Source organism: Gracilinanus agilis, chromosome 4 (assembly GCF_016433145.1).
Source record: "Gracilinanus agilis isolate LMUSP501 chromosome 4, AgileGrace, whole genome shotgun sequence".
Lineage (NCBI taxonomy): Eukaryota > Metazoa > Chordata > Mammalia > Didelphimorphia > Didelphidae > Gracilinanus > Gracilinanus agilis.
The window spans coordinates 113,033,228-113,051,751 of NC_058133.1; positions in this window are offsets into that span (position 1 = coordinate 113,033,228).

Below are 18,524 nucleotides of genomic sequence, written 5' to 3' on the forward strand. Positions count from 1 at the left end.
TTCTTTCTTTCTTTCTTTCTTTCTTTCTTTCTTTCTTTCTTTCTTTCTTTCTTTCTTTCTTTCTTTCTTTCTTTCTTTCTTTCTTTCTTTCTTTCTCTGCTTTAGTAGCAACTCTAAAACAGAAGGGCAAGGGCTAGACAAATTGGGTTTAAGTGACTCATCCGGGGTCACACATCTAGGAAGTGAATGAGGCCAGATTTGAACCCCGGTCCTCCCAACTCAGGCCTGGCTCCCTATCTTCTGTGCCATCTAAATTGCCCCAGTGGGCCTTAGTTTCTTTATCCAGAAAAGCTGGGGGAGAATCTGTCCTGTTCTGGTCCTCCCAAGTACAAAGAATGAGAGAGCATATGAGATGCATAGGATGGAAAGAAGCTTGAGGTCCTGAGAGGGAAGGTGCTATAGCAACCCAAGTAGGAGTGACTTTATAATCTGACAGTGATGTTCTGGCAGGCAGATTTGGGACTTAACAATTTTCGAAGCCAAACTGGAAAAAAAAAGTTTAAAATAGAAAAGAGCATTGAGACAGCATGACTTTCTGGAGATGCATCTGGGTGCTGTGGAGTCTGATTTGGACTCAGTCCTTGCACTTGGGGTGAGGCTCTCGAGGAAACTCCAAGTATTTCTTGGAGGTAAAAATTTTGGCTTCAGGTCTAGATCTGGATAATGCTAAGCTACCTGGCCACAGGCAAGGATGGAAGATCAATGGGTGAGAGATCAATCTGAATAAATGATCTATTAATACATACAACAAGTTCTCGGCAATTAATCTCCTGGAGGATGACAGCCCGCCAGTTAAAGTGAGTTGCTGATGGTGATTGACATAATGGGATTGTCTGCCATTGCCAGACTGCTGAGTTGGTGATAGACGCATTTATTTTCTTGCTTGGATGGCATGGTTTCTGGGGCAGTTTGGGAATTTGGGGGTGGGAAGTGACTGCTCAGGGAACTGAGATATTAATAATAACTGACATTTTAGTAGAGCTTTAAGATTTTTAAACACCCACATGATAACCCTGGGTTGGAGGTCCCATGGGTATTAATATCCCCATTTTACAGATGAGAAAACTGAACTTGGTTAAGTCAGTCAATCCTCATTCCTAAGCCTAGCATTGTATCTCCTTCATAACATAGATGGTGCAGTTCAAGGATCTACCGCAGAAGTTCAGAACCCCTTTTGTGGCTTGGACCCATTCTTAGAATAATGTTTCTTTAAAAATAATTTTGTAACTGAAAGGAATGTAATATTTTGGTAAGAGATTAGAGAAAATGAAATGTAATCATCCTCCCCCCACCCCAATCAAGTTCATAAAATCTGTCCATGGATCTGTAAGGGGAGATGGATCTGAGGGGGAGATACAAGAGACAAGGTTTTCTCCTTCCCATCCTGAACCACTCTATGCTACAGGGTAGAGGGCTGAATTGCAGAGCTTGGGATGCGGGAAGAGGATGAAAAGAACCTCAGAACATCAGATGACAAGAACATCAGTTTTCCTTAGAAACCGGAGGCTTTTGCATTGTTGAGGACTACCATCATAGATGGAGAGTTACCTGTTAATAAGATATGCACTGCAGATTGGTCTTCTCTGATTAATATGGGAGTGATATTTTAAAGTTGAGCACCAAAGACTTATTCACAGCTGATTAATGGGTATTCTTACACTGATTTCTGCAGTTGGCCACTCCTTCTTCTGCTGCTGATGGGGCTTTTCTTGAAATGGGGAGGGATAGAGGGTCATAAGACTGAGATTTTTCCCTATCTCTGGGCCAGGGAGAGGTAGGGAAAAGATTCTACTGGTTTTTCTAGTTTTAAAATAAGGGTGGAGGCTAAAGAAACCTCTCTGTTGTTTAGACTGCCCAGCCAGTGAGAGGTGGAAATGTTATTCATGACCCCACCTTCTCCCACTTTATGGCCATCAATCACAATACACTGAAGGGACCTTGGACCCTCTAGAGTATAGCTCCATGAATTTGTAGTTGAATCTCAGAGGCATTTCCTGTAGGGAAATGTTGAGGCTGGATTTTCTAATGATTTTTCCCAAATCTAGCCTTTGCATTTTCACAAATGAAATATTGCTGGATTTTGAACATAAGGAGGACTTAGATTCAAATATTGGCTTCGTCATTTACCCCCATGCCATCTTGGGACACTTCCCTTATCTGGGTCTTAGTTTACTTATCTGTAAATTGAGGGGATTGAATGAGATGATCTCGAGGTCCCATCTAGTGCTCAATCTATGATCTTAGAAATCGAAGTATATATGTATAAGGAAACTTTTCCTGTAGTTCATATTTTAATTTGGTTTTATTGTAGCCCTGAAAATAATGGTTGGGCCAGTATATTTTCCCAGACTGCTCTGTCTAGCAGGAATAAAACAAAAACCAAAAATCTTTCCTGGCATGTAAGGACACCTTGGGTTGGGGTTGCTGGGTAGTTTTTTTTTCCCTTTATGGGATATTGATTTATTATTGCCAAAATGGCTTTTCTGTACCCACAAGTAGGTATAGCTATAATTGCTATCTGTAGAAAGGGCAAAGCCCATAGAATCATTACTGAAAGGAACCTAAAATCATTTCATCCAAGCCCCTCATTTAATAGGTAGATCTGAGGCTGAAACTCATGAGACTTCACACAATGAGTTAGTCCTAGGGTTCCTGACTCCTTAGGGAACTTTGGGAGTTATGTGTTATAAAATGCGTTCCTAAACCTGCTGATTCAGTAGAATATAGGTTCCCTGAGGTCAGCCACTATTTGTCCTGTTTCTTTTGTATCCCCAGAACCTAGCACTGTGCCAAGAATATAGTCAGCCAATCAATAGACAATAAACATTCATAAAGCATCTTGTTATTCAGTTGTTTCTGTTGTGTCAGACTCTTCATGACCCTATTTGATGTTTTCTTGGCAAAGATCCTAGAGATTTTTGCCATTTCTTTCTTAAGTTTATTTTGCAGATGAGGAAACTGAGGCCAACAAAGTAAAGTGACTTGCCTAGTCATATAGCTAGTAAGTGTCTGAAGCCCAATTTGAACTCAAGAAGATGAGTCTTCCTGTTCCTGATTCCAGCACCTGTACTCTAGCCACTGTGCCACCTTGCTGCCTTTAATTCTAGCTGCCCAAAGTCACACAGCTAGCAAGTATGTGAAACTCAATTTGAACTCAGGTCTTCCTGACTCCAGGCCTGGTGCTCTATCCACTGAACCACTTAGCTGCCCAAATGTATTTCTATACATTCATTCATTGGACTGAGGTTTATGTTTCCTCTTCTACCCTTCCTTGATCTTGGATCTTTTAATTCAAAGACGTGATAAATGTCTACTTTGGGTCAGTAGGCTGGTTGAGATTTTAGGAGTTGGGGAGAAGAAAGGGAACATTCTCAGCATCTCTCAAATCATATCCCAGAAATAACTGAGTGCTTTGCTTTTGCATGAAAACTGACCTTGTTTAGACCTCAAGCAAAGATTTAAAAGCATTTTGGATGCTAACACTGGCCACTTAAGCCTGCTCAGAAGGTCGATAGAAACCTTTTAAATACAGCAAACCTGGAAGGGATAGAAGGAAGAAGAAACTTTCTAATTACCCCAGAGGTCACCTCTGCTTTCCACTGGAGGTAGAGGGTTAGAGAGTGGCTCCTGTCCCTTCCTATTTGTTCTAAACTCCAGTGTCCCTCCCTAGTGAGCTGCATCTGGTGACTTTTCTCTTTGCTGATGTCAAGAGGCTGGATGTGGACTGAAGCAATATTCAGATGCTGTCTTTTCTGCTAACACTGATTTTATGATATGCTAAACATAACATCCAATAGCTATTACATCCACTGTCAGGAAGACAACTCGAGCTATCTATCTTCCTCCTCAGACTATATTGCATTTCCCTCTACAAATGACACCACATTATAATATCTTTTATTATAATATTACTTATTTATTGCCTAAGGTTCCCCAGCATTAATGCTGAGGGCTCTCATCCTTTATCTGCTTTTTGGTTTGTTTGTTATGAATGTCACATTTTATTTATCAAGATGGGCTCTGGGTTCCTGATCAGAATTTCCAGAGAGTGACTTTGCTGCTTTTCTTTGAGAACAAGCCTGAAACTTTGATTCCAGAAGAATTCATGACACATAATGAGGGCAGGCTAGTTGGACATGTGGCTTTTCTTTGCTTAACCTGGGGAGGGAGGAAGGGTTACGGCCTGAAATGACAGTCCTAGAATTGGAAGGTACCTTTGGAAGTTTCCTTTTGCTAGGCAGGACTGTAACAGAAACCATCCCTTATGATCTGGTTCTGGAAAGCTCTCCAGAGAAGGGCTAATCACAAAGTGTGACCTGTTCCAGAATTAATAACCGTCCCTGACAAGAAGCACTTCCTGAGATCTGACCTAAATCTCTTGTGCTTCAGTCTTAATCCATTTTCTTTGGTTTGGTCAGAAAAAGGGCTGAGCCTCTTGAAATTTTATTCCCCTGTCAGGGTGAGCTGGGTGTTTGAAATGACCGTTGTGCCCTATTTTAAGAGAACCCGATATTGGATAGACAAAACCAATTCAATGACACTTCATACTTCATATTGAGGTTACTGAAGAGCTTTGTTTACTCACGCCGGTTCCTTTCAGATAGATAGTCCAACTATTATATTATCTGTGGCTTTCTATTGTATGGACGCAAAAATTAAGACAAAGAGAAATTCCAAAGTTGATTAAATGTCAGAGTCAAGATCTGAACCCATCCCTCTTGAGTTCTAAGTCCTGGACTTAATGACTCCTACTCTATAGAACCATATTATAGCTGGAGGGAATCTTAGAAATCATCTAAGTCAACCTCTCCTCTTCTTTTTGTTTTCAGGTGAGGAAATAAATGCTCAGGGGAGAAATATGAGGAGGAGGATATTGTCTGTATTACAAAATGATTTCTTTGATATGATAGCTTTCTTCATGCATTTAAGTGACTCCTTTTCCCCCTCCAGAAAATACTTTTTTGCAGAAGATTGTGCTGGGTGCCTCTGCAGATACTGGACCCTGCCTTCATGGAGCATGTGATCTGGCAGGAGGAGAAGACACAGTCACAGATAGCAATAATACACAGGATTCAAAAATGATGCATTAAGGGAGGCCTGAGTTTCATAATACATCATTATCCATCATTAAGGGCTTGACAGAAAGGCCTGGGAGGCAGACCAAGTAAAAACTAAAGTGTTGGCAACCACTACCAGTTGAGGGCCAATTAGAAAATGAAGATAAGACATCTTGAAAATGGTGGGGCCAATTATTTGAGGTATAAAAGTATCTTTTAGGCTTAAGCTTGTGCTTACTTGTGAGCTCTTGTGCTAATGCTTCCTAGGAGAGACTTCCCTTCCTTACCCCACAAGTTGCTCAGATATCTAATAGCCTAATGAAGAAACTAAGCGCCAGTTGGCTCTGGGCAAAATGGTGAAGTAAGAGATTGCTTTCCTCCTTCCCCTCTTTCTGTTGCCTTCTTTGTTTCATTTTGGTGACTTCATCCCTAACGTTTCTTCTGTCAGGAGCAGAGAGTCCTTATTTTCCACATTCACTCCTTAGCCTTAGCCCTGGCTCCAACTTTAATTCTGCTAAGACTTTGCAGTTCAGTGTCTAATACTTCATGACTGCCATTTGGGATTTTCTTGGTAAAGATAATGGAGGAGTTGCCACAGACAACTATGTGGGCATAGAATCTTAGAATCATCTAGTTCCATCCCTACCCAAAGCATGAAGTGAATAGACAATGCTCTTGACAAGTGGTTCATTTAGTTTCTACTCGGGAAACTGTCTGAATAGACAAATGACTGCTTCATTGAATTACAGCTTTGTCCAGCTGTGACATATAGAGACATATAGGTATCCCTTCCTCACCTCAGGGGTTAGGAGTGCCGTTCCCTCATGATCTGGAAAATCTTAATACAATTTTTGGCCTTCCCTTCATACCAGAGAAAAAGTTTGAATTTTTTTCTTTTTCTTTTATGCATGTATAGACATTTATAAGTTACTAAACTTTTAAAACTATCTCTACATTTCTAGCCTTTATGCATCATCTGCTGGCTTTTTGTAAACTTTAATTTTTGACTTATTTTAACTTTAAAAAAGAAATTGTGCATATTTATAATATTGTACAATTCCGTATATTTTATGTATCTTTGAATTTCTAAACTTTTTTTAGGTTCTCTGCTGGCTTTTTTGTGTTGTCTGTGACTTCTTCAAAACCGCCGTCTCCCAAATTCCCATTTAATTTTGTATGCTAACCCACAAAATACTGAAACTGCAGGGGGGTAAGTCAAGATGTGGAAGTGATACCTGTAATATAATGGACTTCAGAGGTACTTCTGGGGCAGTGAGGTGGCACAATGGATAAAGTGTCCTGGGCCTAGAGACAGGAAAACTCATCTTCCTGAGTTCAAATCTGGCCTTGGACACTTTCTAGCTATGCCATCCTGGGCAAGTCACTTAACCCTATTCGTCTCAGTTTCCTCATCTGTAAAATAGCTGGAGAAGGAAATGCAAACCACTCCAGTGTCTTTGCCAAGAAAACTCCAAATGGAGCCACAGAAACAGAATGTGACTGAAATGCTCGAACCTGACAACTTAGAGATACTCTAGTGTAATCGCCTTATTTTATAGAACACATTATTAAAGAAGGAGGCTAAAGGCCACAAAGGTTAAATGATCTAGCCAAGGTCTCATGAGTTAAATGTTCTATTGAAGGCCACAAAGGTATTAATTGACAGATATAATTTAGTTGTAAATCCAGTTTTCTTTCCATTTTACTCTTCATAAGTCCATTCCACATTCTCCATTACTCTGAATTCTTTTCATTTCATTCTCAGGCAGTGGTTTAATTGTCATATTGATTTAAGTTTAGTAACCCACAAAATGTCTACCCCTTCTAGGGACAAGCAGAGTATGGTGATTCTTAGGTGGCTAAGGAAGTGGCTAAGGAACGCCATTACTGAGGTTCAAGTTGGGGCTTGAATAATATGGGGGCAATAATAACTAGCATTTATATATCTCTTTAAGGGTTTCAAAGTACTTTACAAATAGACTCTTTCTTTGCCCTCAAAAAAAATCTGGAGGCAGGTCCCATTATTATCCTATTTTATGGATGAGGAAATTGACAAACATGGCAAATGACTTACTCAGGTTCATACAGCTAGTCTAAAGAAATATTTGAATTCAGATCTTCCTGAGAAACCACCAGACCTCCCAGGTTTAGTGCGCTCTCCATTGTACCTTCTCGCTGCCTCCTATCTTGACTACCGGCCACAGGATGCCGGATAATGGGTTCCCTCACTGGATGGCAAATTGAGGCAGGTGGCTTCCACTCCTAAAGTTCCACACACTACCCTCACTCTGTACCCTGTGGCAGTGGTGGGCTGGGGATGGTTGAACAATTCTTCTCCTGCCTCCTGACATTTCACTTCCTAGGCAACACACTACAGGGAGTACAAGAGGCAGATAAGACCATCCATGTCCTTGAAAGTCCCTTTTAAAATGTAAAGCACTAGAAGAATGTGAGTTACTAATGTTATTATTTTTATTATCTGTTGTGGTCCACTTGACATTGACCCCAAATACAGAGCCCTGAGTGTTTGCAGATATTTTCTCCTCTAACAGGTGGTGGTTTGATGACAAAATTGTGTGTGAGTGGGAGAATGACATGCCACCACAGCCTTGGTGCCCACACAGCTGCTGCCGCCTCCCCCTTCCTTGCCCACCAGTTCCTAATGCAGAGAAAAACTGTTCTGGGAAGCCAAGAGAGGACATGCAAGTTTTCAAATCTCCATCCCTACAGGGCCAGGGTGAAGCCATGAGGGGAAGTCACGCTGGCTTTGTTGACTGGCAAGGACTCTGAGGTTGGAACGCCCATTCCCAGCTTGTTCCCCACTCTCCATTAAATGCTTGGGCTAGTGGCCAGACTCTGTACACATTAGCCAGCTCCTGTGAATTATTCCTGGGGCATCAGAGGATGTTAGCTGAGTGACTTTCCCGGACATGGTGTGCCCTTCGAGTCCTGAGAAAACAATGGGGAGAGTGAGAAGAAGTATCTAATAACAGTAGCCCAACTTTCATTTATACTCGAAGGTTTACATAGTGCTTTCCTCTTAAATCCAGTTGATAGTATTGTCTCCTTTTTACAGATGAGGAAACTGAGGTCACACATGAGTAAGAGTCAGGGTTTGAATCCATGCTACCTTCAAGTATCTGTAGTAGGCTCCCATGTAAAACTTTGGTAAGTGGGACAGTTCTTTGTGGATGCATTAATTCCCTAAGCCCTCTGCGGGGTTTCGCTGATTGCTCTGAAGACCATATTTCAGTGATACTAGCTTTGGAATGAGAGGACCTGGTTCAAAATTGGGCTTTGTTACTTAGAAAATTTGTAGAACTTTGGGCAAATTACTTCATTCTTCTCTGCCTCATTTTCTTCATCTGTGAAACTTAGACTTCTAAGGTCCCTTCCAGGCTCTATGAACTCATGAGCTTAGGCTATATTTAAAAAAAAAAAAGGCTAATAAATGGCTAGGTAGCACAGTGGATAGAGCACCAGGTCTGGAGCTGGGAGGTCCTGGATTCAAATTTAGTCTCAGACACTTCCTAGCTGTGTAATTCTAAGCAAATCGCTTTGTCCCAATGACCTAGCCCTTAGTGCTCTTCTGCTGAAGAATCATCCTTGGTAAAAAAGCATAGCAATGACTCAGGAATTATGGAAGCCCAATCACATTGAACTTAGTCACTTAATATCAGAATCAACAGCCATCTCCTAGGTGCTAGTTTTCCTTGAATATTGGTCCTTCCTGTTTAGGCTGAACTAGCACACCTCTCCCATCATTCCCCTTTAACTGGATTAGATGCTTTGTCTTTGATGATGCCAATCACTTCCCAGACCATCAGCACCCAGGACAAAGCAAGTGAAAACCTCACAGTACATACAAGTTGCTTTACAAAGCAGGTGACACACAAATAGCCAAATCTGTTTTAGAGATGTGAAAATCAAAGTCCCAGCAGATACAGGTTTGAATTCAGACCTTCTGAATACAAAGCTCAATGTCTGAAAACAGAGAACATTGGCTATGAGAATTGGAAATATACTTTCTGTCCTTTAGAGACAGGAGAACAAATCTCCATAGCAGGGGGTAGACAGAGTTCCTAAAAATTTTCGTTGAGAATGCTAGCCACTTCCAGAGAAAGAACTGAAGGAGGTGGAATGCAGATCAAAGCACACTCTTTTTCACTTAAGTTTATTTGGGTTTTTATTTGGGGGTTTTGGTTTTATATGAGTATTCTCTTACAAAAGTAACCGAGATGCGAGTATGTTTTCTACAATATTACATGCACAGCCCAGATCAAAATGCTTACCATCTCTAGGAAGAGGGAGGAAGGGACAGAGGGAGGGAGACAATTTGGTCTTTGGAAAAGTTTGGAAAATAATGTTGAAAATTGTTATTACATGTAATTGGGAAAATAAAATATTAATATCATTATTTTTTGACCTACAGGCCTAGACTCTCCAACGTATTGAGGCATTTGAATGCCTACCTAAGCTACTGGAAGTAGAAGTTCTTTTTTTAAATGCAATTAATTAATTAATTAATTAAGCCTATTTTCCATGGCTACATGATTCATGTTCTTTCCCTCCACTTCTCCCTCCCCACTCCTGGTGGCAATAAGCAATTCTACTGGGTTTTACACGTATCATCATTCAAAACCTATTTCCACATTATTGGTATTTGCAATAGAGTGATCATTTAAAGTCAACATCCCCAATCACATACCCATCGAACCATGTGATCCAACATGTTTTACTTCTGTGTTTCTGCTCCCACAGTTCTTTCTCAGGATGTGGATAGTGTTCTTTTTCATAGGTCCCTCAGAGTTGTCTTGGATCATTGCATTGCTGCTAGTAGAGAAGTCCATTACATTGTATTGTGCCACAGTGGAAGGAGAAGTTCTTAGCAAAATTGATTTATTCCTTTGCCAAGAATGTATAAGCTAGAATTATCACTTGTCTATAAGATGTGTTATACACATTTCATTTATATACACACACACACACACACACACACACACACACACACACACACAGAGTATCCCAAAAGGCTTTTAAACTATTAAAGCTTAAAACTGCCCTAAAACTTTTGGGACACCATCTATATCTTTATGTATAACTTTATTTTCATAGCTATATCTACATGGACATCTCTAGCAAAGTATCACTTATTCAGAATTCATGAGGTGGGAGACTGCTAGAGGACAGCATATTGAGAACAAAAAAAAGTGACCTCTTCATTGACTAACAGAGGCAGGAGGCAGAGAATGCAGCATGACAGCCTTGGCCATTAACATAGGCACAAAGAATTCTTCCCCTCACCTCTACCCTATGGAACTCCTACCAATGCATAGGTGAATGCACACACGTAATCTCTAAGGCCATCGTTGTTTTTACAGTTAATTATAATCACTCATTTGGTCAGGTCCTTCTGACTCTCCCTTTTAAAAAAATAATTACTTAATTAATTAGTTTGTTACATTAATGTTCTCAGCTCTATCCTTTTCTTCTTTTCCTTCCTGCACTAGAGAAGGCATAATTTGGCCAAAAAAAAGGTGTGTGTGTGTGTGTGTGTGTGTGTGTGTGTGTGTGTGTGTGTGTGTATAACTATGTCTTATTTGTTTCTATTTGTTGGTTATTTCTCTAGAGATGGAAATTCACGTGTTATTTTTCAAACAATATTTCTGTTGCTGTATGTAATGTTCTCTTGGTTCTGCTCTTTTCATTCTTCATAATTTTATGTAGGTCTTTCCATATTTTCCCAAGCATCTTTTCTTTGTGTCTCCTTTGCTCTATTCATTATTAAACATCCAAGTTCAGTCTCTCTCCTCTTCTCACTTAAAATCTATTGTAACAGCCTCTTCACTGGTCTTTCTGTCTCTAGTCTCTTCCCCCTTCAGGGCATTCTCCCCACAGATGATAGAGTAATCTATGGCAAGAACTGACCGTGTCACTCCCTTGCTCAAAAGGCTTCTGTTAGGGAGTAGGTAGGTGGCTCAGTGGATAGAGCCAGGTTTGGAGAGGAGAGATCATGGGTTCAAATCTGCCCTCAAACACTACCTTGCTGTGTGACCCTGGGCAAGCTGCTTGATCCTAATTGCCTTGCCCTTACTGCTTATCTACCCTGGAATGGATACTTAGTATTGATTCTAAGACAGAAGGTAAGGATTTAAAAAAAAAAAAAAGGCTTCTGTTACTCCTTTTTGCCCATAGGAGAACATGTAGACCCCTTAGCCAAGCTTTTAAAGTTATCTACAATCTGGCTCCATCCTGTTTTTGTAATTTAATTTCATACCATTCCCATTATATTCTCAGTGTTTCAGCCAAACTGGATCTCATCTTTCCTTCTCCTACCTCTGTGCATATGACACAGGCTATCCCCGGTGTTTGGAATGTATTCCTTCCATGCTTCAGCCTGTTGAAATTCTTCAAACCTAGCCCTGGCATCCCTTCCATCAATCCTTCCCTGATCTCTCCTGCTGAAAACAATCTCAGGTTTCCTTAGATAACTATCTTTTGCCCCCAGCACCTCTGACTTTATCTCCTATAGATTTATATACCTGAGGTATTCCATTTTAAGATCTTAAGCTCCTCAAAGGCAAAGTCTATATCATATTTTTATCTTTGTATCTCCAGTGCCCACACAGTACCTGGCACATGATAAAAACAGATATTTGTTGAACCCAATGTGTTTGAATTCATAAGGAGCATAAATAAAAGGCTAAATCATGGTCAATGTGATCTGTTTATGAAAAAAAAAGGAAATGTCTAATCCGTTTTAGCAAGCTTTCCATTCTAAATGGTTAATGTAAAAAAAAAAAGAAAGAAAGAACTTTTGGTGCTTAAAGGATAAGCTTCATCCGCCTGGAAAATTCACTAATGCTGAACAAGTCATTCCCCGACAATGCTGGCTGCCAGATCAATGAGGCATATTGTATTGTGTATCAATATAACTAATTTGTGTATGGGTATATTTGTTCTGTTCACAGGCACTCAGTTCTCAAAGACCCTGGAGATCACAGCCCTGCCATTGTGGCTGCTATGGCCAAACCTTGGGGCTCTGTTTCACCCAGAACATTCAGAGAGGGTGAAAGAAGATGGCCTCAAAGACCCTGAGCACCTTTCAACATGCAGAGTCTAGCCCAGAACTTAAGAAGCAAAAACCTTTGAAAAGTTGGGAAATGTAATGGGATCTAGTTGAAGTGATTAAAACAAGATTGGGAGAAAAATACATGAGGCCATCCTGAATCAAGTTCCCGTGGTACTATAAATAGATTTGTCATTCATTATTTAGATGGCAGATGATGTCCATTTGATGACTCTACTAATAGGTCATAGTTTTGCTGAGGAATGAGAGGACATTATGCCTTTCCATTAAAGATGGAAAAATGAGGAAAGACATTAGGAAATATTGCATGAAGAGACCTGTGGTCATCTTCCTTGCTCTTCTTGCCCATGGTTGTGTGGAAACCCTGGTTGAATCTTTTGTTACCATATGCAGGGGCTCCCAGTGAATACCCCAAAGGGAAGGGAGGAGAAACCTAGGGCTAGGAGCTTGTTTAGTGGCACATTATCCATAGGAAATCACACTCTCTTCCTTGTATACATAATGGCCAGAAAAGACGTCAGAAAATTCTTTCAAACTCAGTCTTTTGCTTGAACTTTGTGTCTCTCTGTTTTTTGTGGTCCACCTAGAATATTGGGGATCTGGATTAATGAACTGGGAATGAGAGAGGGAAAACTTTGGGCAGGACCATAATGAGCCGTGACCTAAGAAACTGATGAGAATAATAGCATGTTTTGTGACATAGGATTATGCTCAGCATGGAACAAAGGAAAGAGTGCAACACTTCCTAGCTGTGTGACCCTGGGCAAGTCACTTATCCCCCATTGCCTAGACCTTACTACACTTCTGCCTTGTAACCAAAACACAATATTGATTCTGAAATGGAAAATAAAGGAGGAGGAGGAGGAGGAGGAGGAGGAGGAAAAGGAACCAAACTTGGAGTCAAGGTGCTTAAATTCAGATCTCAGTTCTCTTGCTTATTTTACATGTGACCATGAGCAAGTCATCCTAAGCTTTGGTTTCCTTATCTCTAAAATGGGAGGTGGGTGGACTCAGTGACCTCTAATGTCCATCCCAGCACTAGATCTCTGATGCTAAGATTTATCACTGAAAAGGACCTTTGAAGTCATCAAATCCAATGTTCTCATTTTATATATAGATGTAGGAACTGAGATTCTAAAGCGATAAGTGATTTTTCCAAGGTCACACAGAGAGTGTAAGTGTGGCAGACTTAGCATATAAACCCATGACTTCTGATTCCAAATCTGGGACTCTTCTTACCAAAACCACACAATATCATTTCCATCTCTTTATGGAGGGGACCTTCAGAAAGATCCTAGTGGTGACCTCTGGAATATACAGTTCTATGCTGTCTGGGATTGGCAAGTCCTAGGAGTAATGGGAGCCACAAAAGCAGTCTCAGACTGTCAAAACAAGGGGAGATTGAGTTTGGCAAATCCTCGCTCTTCAGGGGCAGTGATATCCTGGTTTAGTGTAATGAAAGCCCTCATGCCCAATGTCCTCTAACAATCTGCCTTTAATGGGGTTACCATAGCAGAGGTAAAGCATTTTATATGGAACCAGGTTTACATTATCCTCCTCTTTAGAGATCTTGCTTGCAATGCTGTTCAAATCCTTTAATCCATAAATAGGATTCCAGACAGCGCTGGGCTTCCTTCCAAAACTGTAATCTTCCAGTATATGAATTATTACCAAAAGATTAGGGTGTTTCTAGTAATAACATTTCAAATAAATCAGCTTTCATGGAGGAACAACAAACTAATATTGGAAATAACAATATAAAGACATTTATATAGCCACTTGCTAGAATAACTTCCCTAACCAGGGGCTTCTTTTCTCATTTACATTCATTCTTTTGGAAAAGTCCTTTTTCATTTATCACCCTATAGCTGCCTTTAGCCTTAAAATGAGTCACAGGCTCCTGGTGGTGAAACCTTGGAAGTTTGTTCACCAAAATCACCAATTATGCTTATATCTTAAGACTCTCCCAGGAGTCTCAGGGTCCTGACATCCTTCTCTGGTTGCTGTTGTTCAGACTTTCAGTCATATCTGACTCTCTGGGACCCCATGGACTCTCCACTGGGTTTTCCTGGCAAAGAAGTTGAAGTGGTTTGCCATTTCCTTCTCCAATATGTTCCCATTTTACAGAAAAAGAACTATGGCAAAAAAGGGTTAAGTAACTTGCCCAGGTACATAGCTAGTTAAGACCTGACTCCAATCTGGTTGCTCTATCCATTGCATCACTTAGCTGTTGAGAGATGGTCTATTCTAGTCAAGAGGGACTAAAACATTTTATGCTGGAAAATAATTTGTTTGGTACTTTATGCTAGAGGTCATGAATGGAGTCCGAAGTGGGGAAATATAGGATTCTTAGTTCATTGACTTTTGGAAATACAACAGTATAGCTGGATATTCCAGGATCAGTCCTTGATCTGCTATGAGCTTTAGCAAGTCATTGCTCAAACTTCCTTGGGTCTCAGTTTTCTTATATGTTTTTTTTAAAAGTATGCTTATTTATATATGCACATATAAATGTATACATGTAAATATACATACATTTATTTTGCACATTGCCAGTTTTTTTTAAACTCTTAACTTCCATTTTTAGAATCAATACCAAGTATTGGTTCTAAGCTAGAAGAATGGTAAGGGCTAGGCAATGGGGATTAAGTGATTTGCCAAGAGTCACACAGATAGCAAGTGACTGAGGTCAAATTTGAACCCAGGACTTCCCCTCTCCAGACCTGATTATCTCTTCACTGAGCAACCTAGCTGGCCTCTCCCCATTTATGTATATATACATACATACATTATGTATGGCCAGGTAAGGGGGAAATAAACTTGATAAACCTCACCTTGTAAAAAGAGCCACATTTTATAGAATCTAGAACTTTCAGGATGCATAGGACTTTAAAGGTTATTTAGTCTAAACTTCTCATTTTACAACTGAGGAAACTAAGGCCTTGACAAGCATAATGACTTGGCCAGAGTGGCTTGTATTTAACTGTCTCCGAGAAGAACTCCCAGATCAATGGTATTTCTGGATTATACAGCTTAATTTGCAATAACTTTGTGTTAAAATTAAATAAAATACTCCTGGTTTTTAGCTTCCAGAGTTTATTAGTATTTATTTGAAATAGAGAAAGCAGATATATAGGGATTAAAGCCTATTTCTAATCTAATTCTAACCACATGTCTCTCTCCACATGGCTATCTTTCTCAGCCAAGGTCCTCCACCTTCGCTGTCCAAGGAAATAGAGAGATCGTACCCCGCTCATACTCCCTCTTCTATCTTTTCTTTTGGCATGACCTGAGCCCTTTAGTTCTAGGTCAGGTCCCTAGTACTCTTCACCTGTGACCTATGTTTGAAGCGTTCATGTGATGCCCAGTCACACAACACAGAGATGCAGGTTGGATGACCCCAAGGGAAGGGGGTTCCCTTTACCCATTTGCTTTGCCTTTTTTTTTTTTTTTTTTTTTTTTGGACTGGATTTGTGGCTTCTTGGCACAGAGAACTTCTGGTGAGAAAGCTCCACCTACCCATGTGGATCAGTACCTTCTCTGCAATTTAATATCTTTAAGAATTGTCAGTGGATGCTGAGGGATTCAATGACCAAATCGCCCAGAGCGACACAGGAAATTCCCTCTGTCATGGCTGGAGTTTGAATGCTGATTTTCATGACTTCAAGCCAGCTCTCTTTCTGCCTCAGATGTCTTCATTTTTGCTTTTGAAATTATAATGATTCCAATCAAATAAACGTTGATTTATTACCTACTTTGTGTCACTACCATTGAGGCTACAAAGACATAAATGGGATAACTTCTGTCCTCAAAGAGTTTATATTCTACTGTGGGAGGGGCAGGAAATAAAACAATAAAATACAATGTAATATAACGAAAATTTTGGACAAAGTGATATACAGTGTAACTTCAAGAGGGAGAAAAAAAAACAAATTCAAGTTCCACCTTCCATAAAAAATCTGTCCCAGTTCTTCTTAATTTGAGTGCCTCTCCCTAGATTATCTCCAATTTATCCTGTATATATCTCGATTTACACATGGTGTTTTAGTATTGTCTTTTCATTCAACTGTGAACTCCTTGAGAGCATAGATTGGTGTTTTGTTTTGGGTTTTTTTCCCTTTGTATCCCCAGTTTTAAACTTAGTGCTTGGCACATAGGAACTTAATACATGCTTATTTTAGTCATTTTTTGGGTCAAGTACTTTTTTCTCTTTTATTTTTTCTGTTACATGTAGAAATGCTTTTTGACAATTATATTTAACATGTTAAAATTCAGATTTTCTCCTTCTCTTCCTCTTCCCAACACAGAAATAGTATGATATAGATTATTCCCGTACTTTCATGTGATACATATTCATATTACCTATATCATTATAGAAGACATATATCAATCACATGCACAATAGAAATCCCAAGAAGGAAATATAGTAGAAGATTACATGCTTTGATTTGCACTCAGATTCCAACAGTTCCTTCTTTGGCTATGGATAGCATTTTCACTAGGAGTCCCTTGTGGTTATCTTGGAGCTATCCTTTGCTGATAATGTTTTAGTCCTTCACATTTGATCATCATATAAATATTTCTGTTACTTTATACATTGTTCCCTGGTTCTGTTCACTTTGCTTTGTATCAGTTCATATAAATCTTTCCAGGTTTTTCTGAACTCATCCTGTTTATCATTCCTTATGTACAATAGTATTCCATTATAACCACATACTAGAACTTGTTCATTCATTCCCCAAGAGATGGACAACTGTTCAGTTTCTAATTCTTTGCCACTACAAAAAGAGCTGCAAAAAACATTTTTGTACATGTAGTTCCTTTCCCCTTATTTCTGATCTCTTTGGGCTACAGACCCATGGCATGGGACATGGGTGAATGGGAGCCAGGTGCTTTGTTTGAATTCTCAAATAATTTTCAGTAGACAATATCTTCTTATGCATCCTTTTTTACCTTTTTATTTCTCTGTCCATCAGAGGGAACTGGACTAGCTGATCTTTTTTTCTAAAAACCTTTATAGTTTCATCACTATATGATGGCTAACATCCCTGGTACTCTAGAGACTTAGAACTCACTAAACAAATATATATGCATGTAAGTGCTTATAAAAGCTCAGAGTACTCAAAAAAAAAAGCCATGAAGGAGCCTTTTATAACAGGGTAAATTCCCCTCTCCTCCCTGTTCCCTCCAGCCCCTCATTGATCCGTTTTGTAAATTCTTCACATGTTGGATCGCCTTAAAGCAGAGCAGACCTATTTGGTCGATTTCAAAAGTAGAGTGTCATATTTGTAGATCGCCTTAGCAGCATGCCAGAATCAAAAAGCTCTAGGATGAATGAGAGAATCCGCATAGCTCTCCAATCTACTCAGGTTCTCTAAATTTGAGGCAGCATTAGGATGTTATTAGTGGGGTGGACAGGGGGCCAGGGAGAGAAGAAATGTTTGTGAAACTGGTCCTCAGATTAAAGGAGCTTTGAAATGGAAAGCATTAGCTCTCTGATTAACGAGAGCCCTGCACTTTACATTTTGGATTTTTAAATGAAAAGGAAAGAAAAGAGGAAACACACTACTGTGTTTTTTGGGAAAATCATGTCATTTTTCTCTTTCCAAGGCTCTGCATAGCAACACCAAAAGGCAGTGATAAATGGGAGGCACTACAAAGAAAAGGCTGGCAGAGACACATAGGCCCCAAGTGCTGTTTCTGTCAGGGTGCCTCAAAGGGGAATATTGTACTATTTCTTCCTCTGTTTTCACTCTCTAAACAAATGTTGTTTTTTATTGAAACGGTGAAGGTCTGATTTAATTACAGGGAGTGTGAAAAGGAGAAAAAGAGAAAGAGAGAGAAGTAAAGAGGCAAAGAGAGAGACAGAGAGTCAGAGAGAGACAGAGATACAGAGAAAGAGAAGAAAAGGAGAGAAGAGGGGAGGAAGAGAGAGAGACAGGAAAAGAAAAAGAGGAAGAGAAAGATAGGGCAGCAGAGAAGGGGGGTAGATAGAGAGGGAGGCAGAAAGGGGAGAGAGAGAGTCTTGTTTTCTCTTTTCATGGAGACATGAGGAATTAAAGCATGATATGGAGGAGAGGAGGAGAGCTGGGCAGAGAAAGGCTCTTATGATTAAAAACCAAAAAGGTCTATGATCCAAGGGATCCCTCAGACCATTCATTTTATGCCTCAGTTTCTCTATGTATCAAAAGGCTATAAAATACCATCCCAGCTCTCTCAGGGAGCATAAAAGATATAGGCTTTTTTCCTTCCCTCCCCACCCAAAGCAGTCTGAGGATGAAGAGTGTGGGAAAGAAAAGGGGATTGAAAGGGCTTGTGGGAAGGATACTAGATAGAAGTTACCTACTGAACTATTTTGTCTTAGGCCAGGCTTGGAA